Genomic DNA, 15,186 nt, shown 5'->3' with positions numbered 1-15,186 from the left:
GTGACGGGGATCAGCCATCTAGTGGAGTCATGGATTTCCACTTTGCTTTTTTTTGAGATGAATGATTTAGCCAATACTATAAAATATTATCACCTTGTTACATAGCTATTATGAGTTAAGTCCCTCCAACTACCTCTCTATCCTACCATAAATCCCCTCTTTATCATGTATGCTCCAGCCAAATGAATAGCCAATTCAATGGTTCTTTTCCTGCCTCAGGGACTCTGTTCATTTGTTCTTACCCTGGTGGACAGTCACTGCTCCCACTGCTTCCTCCTTCCTAAGCCTCCACAGACTGAAATCCTACTAGTCCTAAAGGGTCAAATTCAGCGATTAGCTACTCTCCAATATCCTGTTTACCAAATGAATGTAAATTCTCCATGTGCTGCATTCCCTTACTCACAGTTTACCCCTAAACAGAAGTTACCTTACACAGTCTTATACTGTAGTTCTCCTTAATCTCAACTTAGTTTACCTCCTAGGTTATAACTATCCAAATGTAAAGGAAATATGTGGAAACTTAAAAAAATTCAAGAAAAAAATTGAATTAAAAGATAAAAATAAAAAATATAAACTTTACTTTTCAACATAAGCTTCATCAGGTTCAAGACATTTTTGTAAGCAATGAAACCAACCATTTAATCCATCCCTAAAGAACTGGGAGTCTTGGTAATTTAACCATGCCAATGTAGTCATTTTACATTACGACCTAAAAAAATGGGTGCCCTCTACAATAGTTTTTAAGATTAGGAAACAAAAATAATTCAGAAGGAGCGAAATTAGGACTGTAAGATGGGTGCCAAATGACTTTCAAAAAAAAAACCTCTCACAAAATTGTTCTTGTTTGATGAGAAGAATGAACAGAAACTTTGTAATAGTGAAGAAAAACTCTGTTGAAGCTTTCCTGGCTTTTCTTCTGCTAAAGATTTAACCAAGTTTCTCCAAATACTATCATAATAAGCAAATGTTAATATGCTTGAGCCCTCCAGAAAGTCAACAAGTAAAATACATTAAGTGTACCAACACATTATTATTATGAGCTTTGATCTTGACCAGTTAACTTTTGCTTTGACTGGACCAGTTTCACCTCCTGGTTGCCTCCTGATTGCCATTGTTTTGAATGTGCTTTGTCTTCAGGATTATACTGGTAAAGCTATGTTTTATCTTTTGTTACAATTCTTCACAGAAATACTTCAGGATATTTATCTCACTTGTGTACAATTTCCATTGAAAACTCTGCTCTTGTCTGAATTTGATCTGGGTACAATGGTTTGGGCAGTCACCAAATGGGAAGTTCGCTCAAGTTTTCCCGTCGAAATTGTGTAAGCTGAACCAACTGAGGTACCTGTGGCATCAGCTATTGTTTGTATTGTTAATCATTAGTTTTCTTCAGTTAGGGCACAAACAAGGTAAATTTTTAAATTTTTTCCTCACAGACTGGTGTGGATAGTTTGCCTCTGCAGGCTTCATCTTCAACATCATTTTGTCCCTTCTCAAAACAAGTTATTCAATTGTAAATTGCTATTTTATTTGAAGCAATTTGACCCCATAAACTTTTCATAAATCATCAGTGATTTCACCATTTTTCCATCTAAGCTTCACCATAAATTTGATGTTTGTTATTGTTTCAATTTTAGCAGAATTCATGTTGCTCTAACAGGGACTCTTTTCAAACTTATGTCTTATCTTTCTTAGTGCCTCAAGCTAGGCCCTTTGCAGACATGTCATAACAAGTTAGTTCAGGTTTATTTTGGTGGAAAAAAATTCGAAATGTATGCATAATTTTTCTACAATATGCATCTTCCATGAACTTTTGAAGCTCCTATATGCTCTGCTCCCCTCATCACACTCTCACTCTTGCATGAGTACCTATACATGTGGTGTGCTAGGGGACTGGCTCCCCCCTCCACAAAAAAAAAAAACAAAGACAGAAAGAGTAGTGATTTTGTGTGTGTGTGTTTGACTATTTTAGTGGTTGGACTATTTTAGTGGTGTAAATACTCTTCCCTGGACAATTTCAAGCTACCAGCAGTTTAATAACTACCTTGCAAAATTTCTTAATGTTTTAACAATTGGCTCTTGCTCATTTTAAGAGGTAGCTTATATAAATATATTTACACTAGCATAGTTCTGTGTACACAATAAATAAACAATAATAAGCAACAAAGGAGATCAGCATGAAAGAGTGTAGCACAGGAAGGTAGGAAACAGGAACCTCTAAAGGAAAATCTCAGTTTTTCCTGTTTTCTACAGTACTAATAGAGCAAGGCAGCATAATATTACTCTTCTTTTCCATTATTCTTGAATTCTTGGTGAAGCCTATTCTTGGTCTTCGCAGCCTCTCTCTGTTACAAACACACACACACACACACGCACACTTTGCCAATGACTTTTCTTTCTTTGGTTCCTCTCATCCAATAGTTAAAAATTAACTCAGCTAGAGGAAAAAATCCATAGTAGTAGAATTTAAATAATAGAGCACCAGCATCCTACACAATTCATAATGCCCCCTTCAGCAGTCCATTCTACAGGGCTCTTATTCGTCTAGGATAGAACATTCAAGTCTTACGAGTTTATACATTTGACCTCTTCAGGAGAATAACCGATGTGTTGCTCTCCACTGGCCATTACTCTGCCTTTGTCATCTTCATAGCTAATGGTCCTTTAGGGGATTCTTGAAATGAAGTTACTAAAATCTCAGTCTGCCTTTGCTTAGGTTCTTGTCATTGGGCACATAGAAGTTACTCAGGAACATGATATTCAATTCTATCTGAACCAGCCTGCTAGCTAGAAGGCAGCTTTAACATATATTTAGTTATTCGGTTGCTTTATAAAATTGCACCCATTATAAAAATGCCCAGGGAATAAACCAAAAAATTAGCACATTAATTATAAGTAAAGCATTATAGAACAACAGTAATTAACAACTCTAGTTTTTAGAGCTATCATTCATGCTGGGCCACTAATAGAAAAATAACAAGAATGAGAGAGGGCAATATAACTACTGAATGTCAATCTACCTGTTTATCTATCTATCCAACTACCTTCATATCACCCTACCTAAGATTTGTAGTCAGTTACCTGGAGTTTTCTGTCTTGATTCTGCTACTTTCTACCACTGAAAAAATACACAATTCAATTAAATTTACCACTTTCTATATTTTTATCTGTAAGAACGATATCTGTTGTACCAGTGGTAGTGTTTCTAATTTCCGGCTTTACATTGTTCCCAGTATTTGTTTCAGTCTTCATTTCCTCTGACTTGCAACAAAAATGGCATACTTTGGAAATCACGCAAAATTATCTAGTTCCATTGAGATGGAAATAGCCTAAACCTGCAGCATAATAAATTTAGTCTAGGGAAATAGGTGAGTTTGATAATAGTGACATTTTCAAAATGAAGTGAGGATTTTTTTCACATATTATACATTTTTCATTGCATATCATTTTAAATATCAACTTTTCCTGATCTTTCTTCTAGTTTCTCTATAAAGATATTTCTTCCAGGACTATATAATATCCGCTCCTCAGCGTGACCTCCCTGACTAGCTTCCTAGAGTCAGTATTGATGTTTTTATCGTTATTACTATTTTTTTGTGTGTGACAGAGTCTCACTCTGTTGCCCAGACTGAAGTGCAGTGGCATGATTTTGGCTCATGCAAACTCCGCCTCCCAGGTTCAAGCAATTCCCATGTCTTAGCCTCCTAAGTAGCTGGGACTGCAGGCATGTGCCACCACGCCCAGCTAATTTTTGTATTTTTAGTGGAGACAGGTTTTCACCATGTTGGACAGGCTGGTCTCAAACTTCTGACCTCAAGTGATGCTCCCACCTTGGCCTCCCGGAGTGCTGGGATTACAGGATTGAGCCACCGTGACAGGCCTATGATTTTATTTTTCAATAGTTACCATAATGTGTTATTATTTTATTTAATTGTTTCACTTTTTTGTTGCTTTTAGTAGTTCTTGCACACTAGAATATAAGCCTCCTATTGGCAATTTTAGTGCTTTTTGACCACCTTTATATCCCTAGAACCTAACGTCATATCTGGCACAACAGATTCCCACTGACTGAATGAATGAGAGGCAGACATAATACATGAAATTAGGAAAGACCTAATAAATAATAGTTTTACAATGGAAACAGAAAGCTCATTTGTTTTTGTGGAAGCAGAGAGTACATCATCCTATACATAGGTCATACTGACACACCCAAATAAATTAATGGATCAGATAAGAAACATCTCAACCCATCTATTTTCTTCACTATCTTAAGTTTTCAAGTAAATAGAATCTCTGGGTCATTGTCTCAATTTAATTCTTATACATGATTTTTTAAAATTTCACGATTCTCTATTTAGGCACCACAATATTTCTATAAAAATTTTATAAGGGTGTTTTCATAGCCCTAACATAATTTGCAGCACTTATGCATCTTCAAACCTTGAATAATAATAAAAAGTTATTTTGTATTTAGATTTACACTAAATTTAGGAATGGTTAATATATTAAATCAACCTATATTTTACTTAAATCCAGTGTTCCTCTTTTTGAGGTTAAATGGCCTTGCTTTGAGGGTAGAGGAAGACAAAAAAAAAAAGCCTGTTGACTTCCACTTGCACATTTTCAAGTGAAAAAGATATCTCAGTCACTTTTAACACATCTTAATTGCTTCATTATATTTTTATATAGCACCTGAATTGCTTGGAAGAAGCTTAATTAAAATGGTGCTTGTTTTATAGTTAACAGAAATGCAAAAAGCACGTATCTTGCGGGACAATCAATCATATTTTTTCTTTGCTGCAGTCTCAAAGACAGTATAGACTGAGCAGATTAATAAGGCACTGAAACATTTGAGCACCATCAGAATTTAGATGTGTGCATCTTCTTGGACCCAAGCCTCTCATAAACTTTAATATAATCTTTCCTTCAGTCTACGGCATCACTTAATGAATCGCTGGCCTTAATATATTTTGTGGTCTGACTGTACATTTGCCAATTCTGTGCATTATGGGAGAAAGGAAATTTTCAGTACAGCAGCAGTTATCATGAGGCACAAATTCACATTGCATTTATGGTTGGTTTCACTATTATTTTCAGTAGAAATTATTGGAAACTACAAGGTATAGTTTGGAGTCATAATTCAGTGCCAGCCTGCTGTGTGGCTTTGACTAACACTCAATTTATCTGTGTTTACTCCCCTTTCTAAACAAAACGGGCTTCTTTCCTGGAGACAGGTGATATAATAAACATTTTCTGTTTTTGCCTAAAGACTGTTGAAGGTAGAGAGGATAGAAGTATAGAATTTGAGAGTTTATATAGAAAAAAAGCCCTTGCAACACCTGAGAGTAGCATCTGCAGGGCAATTCCTAGAAGTTTCCAAAATGACTAAGCAGCTCACCATAGGACTCTTGAAACAATGTTGTTCTGACTTGTCACTGACATTTGTCTTCTTATAATTGTGTTAGAATTTCTGAGCTTTTTAAAGTCTACTCTAGAATCTGCTTTGTTTCTCCTCTGGGAGTGGAAAATTTGGATCTTTTTTGAAGCACCTCTTACCTGGACTTTTTTGATTATTTACCCAAACCTATAATAAATCATTCATTTGTCATACATTCAATAAATATTATTTTGTACTATGTTATTAACACAGATGAAGTCAGATTTTATTACTTTTGACATCAGGGTCTAATTATTGGACATAGATATGAGATATAGAACATAGGCTAGCATGTAAACAATGTGATCCTCAGAGCAAGAATGAGATTTTAAACACTAAAATATGTATATTTTGGAGGAAATATTCATAAAGAAAATTTCTTACCAGTACAATATTGCCTTAAATTTTCTGCATGAATAAAGTAATCTAGCTGTGATTTATTACAAATGCTAGTACACAAGGAGACTCATAGAGTAACATGAATGTCGCAGGCAAACAGTTAACAATTCTCCTTTACTGGAAGTAATTTTGAATTATAAAATATAATAGAACTAACATTCCTACCTTTCTCCCCACTACAAAAAAAAAAAAAAAAAATGCACACACACATACACACACACACACAGACATTCAGAATAAATTTTAGTTACCTAGACAACAAAGAAAAAAGGAGAATAAGCTTAGGGTTCAAAACCTCAGGGTCCTTTTACTATATAGCATAACCTATCAAAATAAAAAAATTACCTCTAGTTGGATAAATAACAGTATGGGATAGAATATTTACCCTAGATGTTTAAGAGAGTGAAGCTGGTGTAGTGAGTTGAATGGTAGCTGTATTAGCCTGTTTTCACACTGCTGTAAATAACTGTATGAGACTGGGTAATTTATAAACAAAAGAAGTTTAATTGACTCACAGTTCGCGTGGCTGGGGAGGCCTCAGGAAACTTACAATCATGGCAGAAGGCGAAGGAGAAGCAAGTACCTTCTTCACAAGGCAGCAGGAAAGAAAGAGCGCACAGGGGAAACTGCCACATTTAAAGCATCATATCTCATGAGAACTCCCTCACTATCATGAGAACGGCATGGGGGAAACTGCCCCCATCAGCCAATCACCTCTCACCAGGTTCCTCCCTTGACAGGTAGGGATTACAATTCAAGATGAGATATGGGTGAGGACACAGAGCCAAACCATATGATTCTGCACCTGGCCCCTCCCAAATTTCATGTGCTTTCCACATTTCAAAACCAATCGTGCCTTCCTGACAGTCCCCGAAAGTCTTAACTCATTCCAGCATTAACTGGAATGAGCATCAAAAGTCCAAGTCCAAAGTCTCATCTGAGACAAGGCAAGTCTCTTTCACCTATGATCCTGTAAAATCAAAAACAAGTTAGTTACTTCCAAGAAACAACAGGGGTACAGGCACTAGGTAAATGTTTCCATTCCAAATAGGAGATATTGGCCAAGTCCAAAACCTGACTGGGCAGTCATTAAATCTTAAAACTCCAAAATCTCCTTTTATTCCATGTCTCACATCTAGGCCATGCTGATGCAAGAGGTAGGCTCCCACAGCCTTGGGCAGCTATGCCAATGTGGTTCTGCAGGGTACAGACCCCATGGCTGTTTTCACAGGCTGGCATTGAGTGCCTGTGGCTTTTTGAGGCACACAGTGCAAGTTGTCGATGGATCTACCATTCTGGGGTCTGAAGGCCAGTGGCACTCTTCTCATAGCTCCACTAGGCAATGCCCCAGTGGGGCCTACAACCCCACATTTCCCCTCTGCATTGCCCTAGTAGAGGTTCTCCACAAGAGCTGTGCCCCTGCAGCAGACCTCTGCTGGACATCCAGGCATGTCCATACAACCTCTAAAATCTAGGCTAAGGTTCCCAAAGCTCAACTCTTGTCTTCTGCACACCCACAGGCTTAACATCAGGTGGAAGCTGCCAAGACTTGGGGCTTGCACCCTCTGAAGCAATGGCCTGTGCTGTACCTTGGCCCCTTTTAGCTATGGCTGGAGCAGGAGCAGCTGGAATGCAGAGCACCAAGTCCTGAGGCTGCACAGAGCAGCAAGACCCTGGGCCAGCCCAGGAAACCATTTTTTCCCTCCCCCTGGGTCTGTGATGGGAGGGGCTGCTGCAAATTTTTCTTACATGCCCTGGAGACATTTTCCCCATTGTCTTGACTTAACATTCAGCTCCTCATTACTTATGCAAATTTCTACAGTCAGCTTGAATTTCTCCCCAGAAAATGGGTTTTTCTTTTCTATCTCATGATCAGGCTGAAAATTTTCCAAACTTTTATGCTCTACTTCTCTTTTAAATATAAGCTCTAATATCAGATAATCTCTTTGAAGGCATATGACTGTACACTTTTAGAAAAAGCCAACACACATCTTGAATGCTTGGCTACTTAGAAATTTCTTCTGCTGGATATTATCCTAAATCGTCTCTCTCAAGTTCAGTGTTCCACAGATGTCTAGAGCATGAACAAAATGCTGCCAGTCTTTTTGCTAAAGCCCAACAAGATTGATTTTTACTCCAGTTCCCAATAAGTTCCTCATCTCCATCTGAGACCACCTCAGCCTGGACTTCATTATTCAAATCACTATCAGCATTTTGGTCAAAACCATTCAACAAATCTCTAGAAAGTTCCAAACTTTCCCACATCTTCCTGTCATCTGAGCCCTTCAGACTATTCCAACCTCTCTCCATTACCCAGTTCCAAAGTTGCTTCCACATTTTCAAGTATCTTTATAGCAGTGCCCCACTCCCAGTACCAATTTCCTGTACTAGTCTGTTTTCACACTACTATAAAGAACTGCCTGAAACTGGGTAATATATAAACAAAAAAGGTTTAATTGACTCACCATTCTGCATTCTGGGGAGGTCTCAGGAAACTTGCAATCATGGCAGAAGGCAAAAGAAGAGAAGGTACCTTTTTCACAAGGCAGCAGGGGAGAGGACAGGGGAAATTGCCACTTCTAAACCACCGGATCTCACGAGAACTCCCTCACTATCATGAGAACAGCATAGGGGAAACCACCCTCATCAGCAAATCACCTCCCACCAGGTCCCTCTCTTAAAATGTGAGGATTAAAATTTGAGGTGCAATTTGGATGGGGACACAGAGCCAAAGCATGTCAGTAGCTAAAAAGATTAACAACTGTATCTGTGAATATGACCTCATTTTTTAAAAAGAGCCTTTGTTGATTAAATGAAGGATCTGTAGATGAGATGATTCTGGATATCTGGGCAAGCTCTAAATGTAATGATAAATGTCTGAATAAGAGACAAAGGAGAGATAGGGAGAAAAAGGAGAAGGCCGTATGAAGGCAAAGGAGTGAGAAATTAAGAGTTAAGCAGCCACAAGCCAACGTGGCAGGTGGTGCCTGACGCCACCAGAAGCCGGAAAAGATAAGGTGGAATTTTCCCCTAGAGATTTCAGTAGTATGGCCTGGATGTCACCTTGAATTCAGACGTTTGGCCTCCAAAATTGTAAGAAAATAAATTTCCTTTGTTTATAAGCCACAAAGTTTATGGTAATTTGTTACAGCAGTCCTAGGAAACTATAAAAGCTAGTAAATGTTTTATCTTTTCATGTGATACACCGTGCAATAAAATGAATCTGTATAAACAAATAATGTAATTTGATTGCTGGGACTGTAAATTTGCTTAGAGATTTTTAGTAACATGCCAAGAAACATTAACCTCATACAAAATAAGATCATGTTTCCCAGGTGTTTTGCCTTTTAATTACTTTTCTTTTATACTAAACACTTTTCAGTGTTATCCAGCTAAACTTGTGATTTTCTTTCTGCAAAGTTGTTGACTTTGCTATCCAGCTTAGAAGTCTATCTGCAGTCCAGGTCAGTATTATCCAATTGCATTTTCTACTACTCCATATGGTTTCTGCTTAAGCTTTGAAGCTCTTGCTCAACACCATCATTTCTGTTCTTTATTCATCGAAAAGTGTTTTCATGACTGTTCTGCTTTTGTTTCCTCATGTTCTTTCTTTGACTTTGTTTACTCCTTTTGATGAGCCAATTGTCATGTCATTTTACCTTTCTTACCCAACATCACATCCTATTTTGTTTTTGTTTTAAACGTCCTTGAGAGTAGTAAGCATAATGTCCAAAATTTACTTTGGTTTTTTATTGTAAAACTTTTTACACAAAGATATTTTCTTTACTGGGCTCTTACATTACTAAGATCATATGCTTATTTCATGTTGCACAATCATTTATTAACTCTTATTTCTTTCTGTTAGTTACCTTTAAATGCAGAAAAATAGCCATAGAAAGCATAGATGCTTTCTCTTTGCCTCTAAATAGCTTGAGTTGATTTTTCTTTTTTTTTTTTTAATTTCCAACTTTTATTTTAGGTTCAGAGTACACGTGCAGGATGTGCAGACTTGTTACACAGGTAAACGTTTGCCTCAGTGGTTTGCTGCACAGATCATTTCACTACCTATGTATTAAGCACAGCATCTATTAGCTATTGTTCCTGATGCTCTCCCTCTTCTCACCCCCCTTGCTCCCTCCTATGTGTCCATTTGTTCTCATAATTCAGTTTCTAATTATTAATATAAGTGAGAATATGAGGAATTTGATTTTCTCTTCTTGCTTTTGTTTGCTGAAGATAATGGCTTTCAGCTCCATCTATGAACCTGCAAAGGACAGGATTTTGTTTCTTTTTATGGCTGCATAGTATTCCATGGTGTATACCCACCACATTTTCTTTATCCAGTCTGTCATTGATGGACATTTAGGTTGATTCTATGTCTTTGTTATTGTGAATATTGCTGCAATGAACATATGTGTACATGTATCTTTATAATAGAATGATTTATGTTCCTTCGGGTATATACCCAGTAATGGGATTGCTGGGTCAAGTGTTGTTTCTCCCTCTAAGTCTTTGAAGAATTGCTACACTGTCTTCCACAATGGTTGAACTAACTTACACTCCCATCAACAGTGTAAAAGTGTTCCTTTTTCTCCATAACCTTGCCAGTGTCTGTTGTTTTTACACTTTTTAATAATAGCCATTCTAACTGGTGTGAGATGGTATCCCATTGTGGTTTTGATTTGCATTTCTCTAATGATCAGTGATGTTGAGCTTTTTTTTATATGTCTGTTGGCCGCATGTATGTCCTCTTTTAAGTGAAGTGTCTGTTCATGGCCTTTGCCTACTTTTTAATGGGGTTGTTTGGTTTTCCTGTAAATTTGTTTAAGTTCTTTGGAGATGCTAGTTATTAAACCTTTGTCAGATGGATAGACTACAAATATTTTCTCCCATTTTGTAGGTTGTCTGTTTACTCTGATGATAGTTTCTTTTGTTGTGCGGAAGCTCTTTCATTTCATTAGATCCCATTTGTCAGTTGCTTTTGTTACAATTGCTTTTGGCATCTCTGTCATGAAATCTTTGTTCATGCTTATGTCCTGAATGGTATTGCCTAGGTTTTCTTCTATGGTTTATATAGTTTTGGGTTTTACATTTAAGTATTTAACCCATCTTGAGTTGATTTTTGTATATGGTGCAAGGGAGGGGTCCAGTTTCAATTTTCTGCATATGGCTAGCCGGTTCTCCCAGCAGCATTTATTAAATAAGGAATCCTTTCCCCATTGCTTGTTTTTGTCAGGTTTGTTGAAGATCAGAGTGTTGTAGGTGTATAGTTTTATTTCTGGGTTCTATTCTGTTCTATTGGTCTATGTGTCTATTCTTGTACCAGTACCATGCTGTTTTGGTTACTGTAGCCTTTTGTGTTATGGTTTGAAGTCAGGTAGAATGAGAGCTCCAGCTTTGTTCTTTTGGCTTAAGGTTGTTTGGCTATTCGGGATCTTTTTTGCTTCCATATAAATTTTAAAATAGTTTTTTTTTTTTTAATTATGTGAAAAATGTCAGTGGTAGTTTAATGGGAACAGAACTGAATCTATAAATTGCTTTGGGCAGTATGGCCATTTTTACAACATTGATTCTTCATATCCATGATCATGGAATGTTTTTACATTTCTTTGTATCATCTCCGATTTCTTTGAGCAGTGTTTTGTAGTTCTCCTTGAAGAGGTTCTTCACTTCCCTTGTTAGCTGTATTCCTAAGTACTTTATTATTTTAACGGCAACTGTGAATAAGAGTTTATTTGATTTGGCTCTCAGCTGGCCTATTGTTGGTGTATAAAAAGGCTAGTGATTTTTACACATTGATTTTGTATCCTGAGACTTTGCTAGAATTACTTATCAGCTTAAGAAGCTTTTGGACTGAGATAATGGGGCTTTCTAAATTTAGGATCATGTCATCTGCAAGCAAAGATAGTTTTACTTCCTCTCTTCCTATTTGAATATGCTTCATTTCTTTCTCTAGCCTGATTTCCTTGGCCATAACCTCCAATACTATGTTGAATAGGAGTGGTAAGAGAGGGCATCCTTGTCTTGTGCTAGTTTTCAAGTGGAATGCTTTCAGTTTTTGCTCATTCAGTGTGTGAGTTTGTCAGATATGGCTTTTATTGTTTTGAGGTATTTTCTAGTTTATTGAGAGTTTTTAACATGAAGGGATGTTGAACTTTATTGGAGGGTTTTTCTGCATCTATTGAGGTAATCATGTGGTTTTTGTCTTTGGTTCTGTTTATGTGATGAATCACATTTATTGATTTGCATATATTGAACCAACCTTCCATCCCGGTGCTAAAGTATACTTGATTGTGATGGATAAGCTTTTTAATGTGCTGCTGGATTCAGTTTGCCAGTATTTTGTTGAGAATTTTTGCATCAGTAATCATCAATGATACTGGCCTAAATTTTTCTTTTTGTTGTTGTATTTCACCCAGGTTTTGGTGTCAGGATGATGCTGGCCTCATAGAATGAGTTAGAGAGGAGTCCCTCCTTCTCAATATTTTGGAATAGTTTCAGTAGGAATGGTACCAGCTCTTCTTTGTACCTTTGGTAGAATTTTGCTCTGAATCCATCTGGTCCTGGGCTTTTTTTCATTGGTAGTTTATTTATTACTGCCTCAATTTTAGTACTCATTACTGGTCTATTCAGGAATTCAGTTTTTCCCTGGTTGAGTCTTAGGAGGGTGTATATGTCCAGGAATTTATCTATGTCTTCTAGATTTTCTAGTTTACGTGCATAGAGGTGTTTGTAGTATTATGTGATGGTTGGTTGTACTTCTGTGGAGTCAGTGGTGTTATCCCCCTTATTATTTCTGATTGTGTTTATTTGAATCTTCTCTCTTTTCTTCTTTATTAGTGTAGTTAGCAGTCTGTTTTATTATTTTTTTTTCAAAAAAAAAGCTTGGACTTACTGATTTTTTTGGAGGGTTTACCATGTATCTATCTTTCTCAGTTCAGCTCTAATTTTTGTTATTTCTTGTCTTCTGTTAGCTTTGGGGTCTGTTTGCTCTTGGTTCTTTAGTTGTGATGTTAGATTGTTAACTTGTGATCTTTCTAACTTTTTGATTTGGGCATTTAGTGCTATATATTTCCCTCTTAAAACTGCTTTTGCTGCATTCCAGAGATTCCGGTATATTGTTTCTTTGTTCTCATTAGTTTCAAAGAACTTTATTTCTGCCTTAATTTATTTACCCAACAGTCATTCAGAAGCAGGTTGTTCAATTTCCATGTAGTTGTGTGGTTTGGGGTGAATTTCTTAATCTTGAGTTCTAATTTGGTTGTTTTATGTGGTCTGAGAAACTGTTATTATTTCAATTACTTTGCATTTCCTGAGAAGTGTTTTACTTAAAATTATGTGATCAATTTTAGAGTAAGTGCTGTTCAATGATGAAAAGAATGTAAATTTTGTTTTTTGTGGGATGGAGAGTTTTGTAGATATCTATCAGGTCCACTTCATCCAGAGTTGAATTCAGGTCCTGAATATCTTTGTTAATTTTCTGTCTTTATGATCTGTCTAATCTTGTTAGTGGAGCATTAAAATCTTCCACTATTATTGTGTGGGAGTCTAAGTCTCTTTGGAGGTCTCTAAGAACTTGCTTTATGAACCTGAGTGCTCTTGTATTGGGTGTGTGTGTGTGTGTGTGTATATATATATATATATAATGTGTATATATTTGTTTGTGTATGTGTGTGTGTGTGTGTACATATATGTGTGTGTATACAGATATACTTTTTTTTTTTTTGAGATGGAGTTTCACTCTTGTCGCCAAGACTGGAGTGCAGTGGCATGATCTCAGCTCACTGCAACCTCTGCCTCCTGGGTTCAAGTGAGTCTCATGCCTCAGCCTCCTGAGTAGCTGGGATTACAGGAGCCCAGCACCACGCCCAGCTAATTTTTTGTATTTTTTATAGAGGCAGGGTTTCACCATGTTGGTCAGGCTGGTCTCAAACTCCTGACCTCAGGCGATCCACCCACCTCGGCCTCCCAAAGTGCTAGGATTACAGGCGTGAGCCACGGTGCCTGGCTGGGTGCACATGTATTTAGAATAGTTAGCTCTTCATGTTGAATTGATCCCTTTACCATTATGTAATGCCCTTCTTTGACTTTTTAAATTTTTGTTAAAGTCTGTTTTGTCAGAAACTAGGATTGCAACTCCTACTTTTTTCTGTTTTCCATTTGCTTGATAAATTTTCCTCCATCCCTTTGTTTTGAGCCTATTTGTATCTCTGCATGTGAGATGGGTCTCTTGAAGACAGCATACTGATGGGTCATTGTTCTTAATCCTGGTTACCATACTGTGTCTTTTAACTGGGGTATTTAGTCCATTTACATTTAAGGTTAGTATTATTATGTTTGAATTAGATCCTGTCATTATAACACTAGCTGCTTATTTTGCAGACTTGTTTATGTGCTTTCTTCACTGTTTTGCTGATCTGTCTACTTCACTGTGTTTTTGTATTGTCTGGTAACAATTTTTCCTGTCCATATTTAGTACTTCCTTCAGGAGTTCTTGCAAGGCAGTTCTGGTGGTAACAAATTGTCTCAGCATTTGCTTGTACAAAAAGGATCTTTTTTCTCTTTTGCTTATGAAGCTTAGTTTGGCTGGATATATAATTCTGGGCTGGAAAATCTTTTCTTTAAGAATGTTGAATCAATATTCAACATTCCCCCAATCTCTTCTGGCTTCTAGGGATTCTGCTGAGAGGTCCATGATTAGTCTGATGGGCTTCTCTTTGTAGGTAACCTGACCTTTCTTTCTGGCCGCCCTTCACATTTTTCCTTTCATTTTGACTTTGGAGAATCTGATGTTTATGTGCCTTGTGGATGATCTTCTTATTGAGTATCTCACTGGGGTTCTCTGCATTTTCTGAATTTGAATGATTGTCTGTCTTCCTAGGTTGGGGAAGTTCTCCTGGATGATATTCTGAAGAATGTTTTCCACCTTGGTTCTATTCTCCCCATCTCTTTCAGGTACCCCAATTAGTCATAGATTCAGTCTCTTCACATAATCTCATATTTCTCTGAGGTTTTTGTTCATTTCTTTTCATTCTTTTTTCCTTATTTTTGTCTGCCTGTTTTAATCTAGAAAACCAGTCTTCCAGTTCTGAGATTCTTTCCTCCACGTGGTCTATTCTGCTATTCATACTTGTGATTGCATTGTGAAGTTCTTATAGTGTGTTTCTCAGCTCTAATAGGTCAGATATGTTCCTCTTTAAACTGGCTATTTTAGCTCTCAGCTCCTGCATTGTTTTATCATGATTCTTAGCTTCTTTGCCCTGGGTTACAACAAGTTTCTATAGCTCAGCAAAGTTTGTTGTTATCCATATTCTGAAGACTACTTCTGTCATTTCAGCCATCTCAGCCTC

The 15,186-nt window shown here is 37.1% G+C and overlaps 1 long non-coding RNA gene across 2 annotated transcripts in view; it reads right to left on the bottom strand.

The window, feature by feature from the left end:
• The window catches only part of LOC129524506 (uncharacterized), a 51,977-nt gene extending 43,640 nt beyond the window's left edge, over positions 1 to 8,337 (bottom strand). For both annotated transcript variants that reach the window (XR_008668255.2, XR_008668254.2), the window contains exons 1-2: positions 8,302 to 8,337; positions 6,352 to 6,806 (exon numbers count right to left, since the gene is read on the bottom strand). This is a non-coding gene — a long non-coding RNA (uncharacterized lncRNA). The remainder of the gene's footprint in view (positions 1 to 6,351; positions 6,807 to 8,301) is intronic.
• Between the last annotated feature and the right edge of the window lie 6,849 nt (positions 8,338 to 15,186).

This window comes from Gorilla gorilla, chromosome 13, assembly GCF_029281585.2.
Source record: "Gorilla gorilla gorilla isolate KB3781 chromosome 13, NHGRI_mGorGor1-v2.1_pri, whole genome shotgun sequence".
In the NCBI taxonomy this organism is placed as follows: domain Eukaryota; kingdom Metazoa; phylum Chordata; class Mammalia; order Primates; family Hominidae; genus Gorilla; species Gorilla gorilla.
This window is presented reverse-complemented; position numbering and strand designations above follow the sequence as displayed.